Source organism: Salmo salar, chromosome ssa11 (genome assembly GCF_905237065.1).
Source record: "Salmo salar chromosome ssa11, Ssal_v3.1, whole genome shotgun sequence".
NCBI classification, from domain to species: domain Eukaryota; kingdom Metazoa; phylum Chordata; class Actinopteri; order Salmoniformes; family Salmonidae; genus Salmo; species Salmo salar.
The window spans coordinates 67,681,761-67,688,057 of NC_059452.1; positions in this window are offsets into that span (position 1 = coordinate 67,681,761).

Sequence of the window (6,297 nt, forward strand, 5' to 3'; positions counted from 1 at the left end):
TCTAGTGCTGAAGGGAGGAAATGTTGATATAATTCAATGTCAGCTGAAGCAATCAATATGATGGCTTCATAATAAAAACTACATCTGTTACACTGTTAATAATGCAATAGTCAAGTCAAACAGGCTGTCAGCAATCCCAGTTTCCTTTGATGAGTGCAAAGATGATTGATAGAGTTCAGGCCTACAGTATATTTGCTTTGCATTAGTATTACATTCAAAAACACACCTGAAGACAACACATTTGGAGTCCAAAGTTCTATCTGAACTTCCATTTGGGATCTAACCAATGAGGATCAGCGGTTCCTGGCTCCCCCATCACCGTATGGTCAGGGCTGGGGGGATCTGGTTGGAGGACACATCCTGGACACAAAGTTTATTTGGCCAATCAGGGCCTTGTCAGGGGTCAACTAGGATTCATACCAGGAACAGAACACACAAGGGAAAGACAGAAAGAAAGAAAAGGAGACATTGGGAAAAGAAGAGGTTTTTCTTAAACCATTTGTAATCTTTGGCGATCTTCTCTTGAGTGAGAGAGAAATAGAGAAAGTGAGAGAACATATAGAACAGAAAATAGTTGATGGTAGAGAGGGGAGAGAGAAAGAGACAGAATGAAGAGTGGTTAAAGACAGTACATACATGGGGAGCGTTAGGGAACAGGAAGCAATATATCTTGATTTGTACAAAGTGCTGCAGTGGGGGCACATACAGTATTTGTATCATAGTTTTTCTTTATATATGTGTGCGTGTGTGTACGTGTATGCAAGTGTGCATGTGTCTGTGTATGTACGCGCAAATTTGTGTGTGAGTGCGGCTGTGTGTATATGTTGGGGATTTTGGTTAGGTTAGGCACTATGTCATCCTAGGTTCAGCATTGGTCATACTGGCTCCACGTGATTGGTTTACCCATCTCTGGTGTTCCCAGTATGAGAGTCCTGTGGGGTGGTCTGGCTGTTGAAGAGTCAGAGATAGTCAGATGATCTGAAGTGTCCGTCCTCTCGGTCCATCTTGCTGCAGTCACACATGGTAGAAACTCCCAGTTTATGGGGAGCAAAAAAAACAGGCCCTTCCAAAAATGTCCATTAAGACCACAAAGAGTGGTTAGGCAAACAAGGGTTCCTTTGTGCTGTGGCAAACATATTCCTTTCACTCAACGTTCTGGCATTCATTGTAACCCGATGGAAAACGCAGCAGGCATTCATTTCCCCAATGTCATGTTCCATACTGGCACATGCACTCTATGGCTTACGGAATGGAATAAGTGTGTGTGTGCCCATGTGTTATTGCATTTGAGCGTACGTACCAGTGGCGGTCGGTGCCGTTTAAGATGAGGGAGGACGATTATTATTTTTTATGAGCATGGCCTTATTTCTTATTAAAGCATATTGGATGACTTTCATATTCCATTCACCAAAGCTCAATGTAACATAGATAGGTTTAGGCTCCTACATGATTATCAAAATTCCTATACCCATCATGAGGTTGCTACAGTACAACCTAGCCTATGAACGAAAGTTTACAGCGTAGGTGCACAGGTCAAGAGAAATTTGAGTAATCAAGGTGACAGGCATTGACACATTCAATACCGCCTTGCACATTCTTACCTGCATCTAGCTGATCTAATGTGTAATCATTAGTCAAACAGTTGCAAACGAGAGTTTCTATTGGACAAATTCAGGTATGTTTATCCCAGTTTCATTCCGTTTGCTTCCGATTAATAAGAAACATTTTTCAACAGAATCGATGGAATGAATACACCCCTGATCACACGCAAACACAGTTTACTTTCATAGCAGCCACATACAGTACAAACAGCATGATCCCTTTGATCATTGTATAATTGCTTCTTGCATCTACTCGCTCTCCTCTCACGTTTTCCCTTCGCTTGTGGACTTTAGTGAATAACACATCAGCTGTCTGTGACCAGGTGAAAAAACCTTTCCAAGCCAAACCTTCATATCGTAACTGCTAACCGCTACAAACAGCCTACATCATTGTCACCATATTAGCTAACGTCATAGTCAACATAGCTAGCTACTAGAACTAACGCATTAGTAAACCAGCTACAATCATGCAGTACAGTGTACAGTCAGCAAGCAGTTTAGCAGTTACACCGGTGGGTCCCGGTGGCCAAAAAATGAATACAACCAAAAGCTTACCATGACTTGGAAAAGCTCAAGAGTTGGATAGCCATAGCCAGCTAGCTAACATGGCATCCCTCTCTGTTTGAGCCAAGTGTTTGAGTATGCTAAACCAGCTAGCTGCATTTGCTAGCTAAGTAAGGGAAATAAATACAAAATATATCTAGCTCTCTCTCTTTCTCTCTCTTGCTTCTACTTCATTTTTGAAGAAATGTATTTGTTCAAAACTGTTCAACTATTGTCTTTTTCTCTGAGTCAACTACTCACCACATTTCATGCTCTGCAGTACTAGCTAGCTGTAGCTTATTCTTTCAGTACTAGATCCATTTTATGATCCTTTGATTGAGTGGACAACATGTCAGTTCATGCAGAAAGAGCTCTGATAGGTTGGAGGACATTCTCCGGAAGTTGTCATAATTACTCTGTAAGTTTATCGAAAGGGTTGAGAACCACTAGCCTCCTAGGTTTTGTATTGAAGTCATTGTACCCAGAGGAGGATGGAAACTAGCTGTCCTCCGGCTACGGCATGGTGCTACTCTACAGAGTGCAGGTGAGGCTACTGTAGACCTTCATTGCAAAACAGTGTGTTTTAAAAATTATTCGGGATAGGTATCCCTTCCATGGGATGGTTGAGCTAACGTAGGCTAATGGGATTAGCATGAGGTTGTAAGTAACAAGAAAATTTCCCAGGACATAGACATATCTGATATTGGCAGAAAGCTTAAATTCTTGTTAATCTAACTGCACTGTCCAATTTGCAGTAGCTATTACAGTGAAATAATACCATGCTATTGTTTGAGGAGAGTGCACAATTTTGAACATGAAAAGTTATTAATGAACAAATTATGCACATTTGGGCAGTCTTGATACAACATTTTGAACAGAAATGCAATGGTTCATTGGATCGGTGTAAAACATTGCACATACACTGCTGCCATCTAGTGGCCAAAATCTAAATTGCAACTGGGCTGGAATAATACATTATGGCCTTTCTCTTGCATTTCAAAGATGATGGTACAAAAAAATACAAAAGAACGGTTGGTTTTTCTTTGTATTATCTTTTACCAGATCTATTGTGTTATATTCTCCTACATTCCTTTCACATTTCCACAAACTTCAAGGTGTTTCCTTTCAAGTGTCTCTGTACCTCTTTGCCCCCTTCTGCATGTTTTTTGTAACAAGCAGCCATATTGGTTGTCAGTCCGCTGGGGACCTGTTTTTAACGTATTAAGTGTGTATGTCTACCCTGTGTTACCATTTAGTTAGCAAGTAAACAAACAATGAAATCAATTTGTATAGTACTGAATCATAAGTAAGGCCCAGGTTTTTGCAGATGCAAGGAGGTCACGACTGTTCAGAATGATGATATGATACAAGGTTATGATTAATAAGTTGACTGTTTATAGATGTGATAGGTAAAGACCATTAGAGTTTAATTTGGGAGATGGTAACTCTTTATAGAACCGCTCTCTTGGTGCCCCAGATCCTAATGAGTTAATTGTTACATGATTAATTTAATTGGATAACAATTAAACATATTTAGTCGATTAGATAAATAACAGTCTTCAGATTAATGTTGTAAGTCAAATCATGACATATGACACTGATTTGATTGAGACAAATTACATTTCCTTCTATTCAATAAGTATCATTACATTGCACAAAACGAGACAGTTCGATGGCTTGAATGCAACCCCAGACTCAAAATGGTTAGCCAGCCCATGTTTGGCCTGATAGAGAACATATTAATTGTAATAGGAACATGGGAAAACCATAATAAGAAAACACTACTTACCCAGCTAGCACATAACGTTCTGAGAACCATATGTTTCTTAGAGCTTGGTAAGAGGGTGGTTGTCCTCTTTAAGAAATACCTGGGATAGGATTAACCCTTTCACGTGTGAGTTCCAAATATCTCTAACGGTCGCCCCAGCGTGAGTTTTTTTATGCACGTGATGTTCGAACGTTCTCTCCATTCCAGGATGTGATTGTTACATAAACAACAACACTGAATGGCTCAGAGTGGGAGTGAGAGGTTACCGTAATTGACTACATGCACGCGCCATTTGTATCAATAAATCACTATCAGAAAATGTTTTGTGTGGTATTATTGATATATTTAGTATTTTATTGACGTTTTTCAATTACCCGTGATAAATCATGCATTCCGATTTTTGCATAAATTGTAATGGGCGCATAGTATGTGTGTAAAATAATGTTTTGAAGGTTGTACTGATTATGATGAGCTAAGCTAATTCCAGCTATGTGTATGGAGCCATGTTTGTTGACATACAATGCATTCTGGGTTTCACGTAATCATCCGTTTGACCAAAGATGTTATAACAAAATGAGAAGAGTAAGAGTTCACTCATTTTTTGAGGACTTCTGCAAATGAATGGTGGGATGTGAACGGCAGTAGATGACACACCCCTTCAACACTGTAAACAGACCAAACTCATCTTGTCTTCTCTTATTATCTTTGGTTTCGGTGAGGAAAAAAGCATGGCTGCGCTGAAACTAATCGACGGATTACTTTCAATTTCTAGAAAGTGTTTTACCTAATAATTTTGATCAATGGTGAGCTCACTCGTGATGTGATTAATTATACATAGTAATTGCTATTAGCTAATTCATGGTATAGTTTACGTAAGGACTGTTTGTGTAAATAGTTTCTGAAAAAAGTGTGGCCAGCTCAAATGCTGATTGTTGCGTCATTCGAAACTGGCCGTTCTAAATGAGCATTCTAAATGAGTGTTCTAATCACACGGGGTGTGATCGTACGCTTCAGGGACCACTGTAGAACGATCACACCCCGTGTGATGGTACGTGTGAAAGGGTTAAGTAATCCTTCTAACCCTCCGCCCCCCAAAAAAAGATATAGATGTACTATTGTAGAGTGGTTGTTCCACTGGATATCATAAGGTGAATGCACCAATTTGTAAGTCGCTCTGGATAAGAGCGTCTGCTAAATGACGTAAATGTAAATGTAATGTAAATGTCCTACGGCTTTTGCATACAACCTTCCTGCACCTTTCTGGGAACAGTGCAGGATAGTTACTTGGCTTTGGTATATTCTCAGCACATTTAAGGAACTTGACCAAAAAAATTATTTCATTACTTTAACAGAATGTTTCCTAAAATACTTTATATAAAAATATATATATTATATAAATATTTTGTTGTGACTCTTTTGTGGAAAATATTTATTGGTCTGATGTGATTAATAAGGAGCATCCAGATGCTGCACTTGATGAATTTATAAAAAAATCTAACAATTATTGATAAACATGCACCTGTTAAGAAACTGATTGTCAGAACTGTTAAGGCTCAATGGATTGATGAGGAATTGAACAACTGTATGGTAGAAAGAGATGGGGCAAAAGGAGTCGCTAATAAATCTGGCATGCATATCTGACTGGCTGACTTACTGCAAATTGAGAAATAGTGTAACAAAACTCAACAAAAAGCAGAACAAACTGTATTATGGAGCCAAGATCAATGATAGAAAGAATGACGGGAAAAGACACTTTGGAGTAATTTAAATGATGTTATTGGCAGAAAGACAAATTCGACTCCTATCTTTCATCGAATCAGATGGCTCGTTCATCACAAAACCATTTGATGTTGCCAATTATTATTTTAACGATTACTTCATTGGCAAAGTGGGCAAACCTAGGCAGGAAACGCCAACAACGAACAGTGAGCCATAGCACTCATGTATAAAAAAGCTAATAATGAAAGGAAAGCATTGCAAGTTTGAAGTTTGTAAAGTTAAAGTGTGGGAGAGATGGACAAAGTATTCTTATCGATCAATAATGACAAACCTGCAAGACATTGACAACTTAGATAGAAAGCCACTGGGGATGGTAGCTCAAGGACAACCACCTCAACCCCAGTGTCTTGTCACTGCAGGCACTTTTTGCCTTGATAAGACGGAGCACTTCTCTGCATCTATCTAGTCAGTTGGTAGAGCATGGTGTTTGCAACGCCAGCATGGTGTGTGCAATGCCAGAGTTGTGGGTTCGATTCCCACGGGGGGGCCAGTACAAAAAAATGCATGAAATTAAATGAAATGTATGCAATCACTACTGTAAGTCGCTCTGGATAAGAGCGTCTGCTAAATGACTAAAATGTCAAATATAAGAATGGCGTCGGAGGA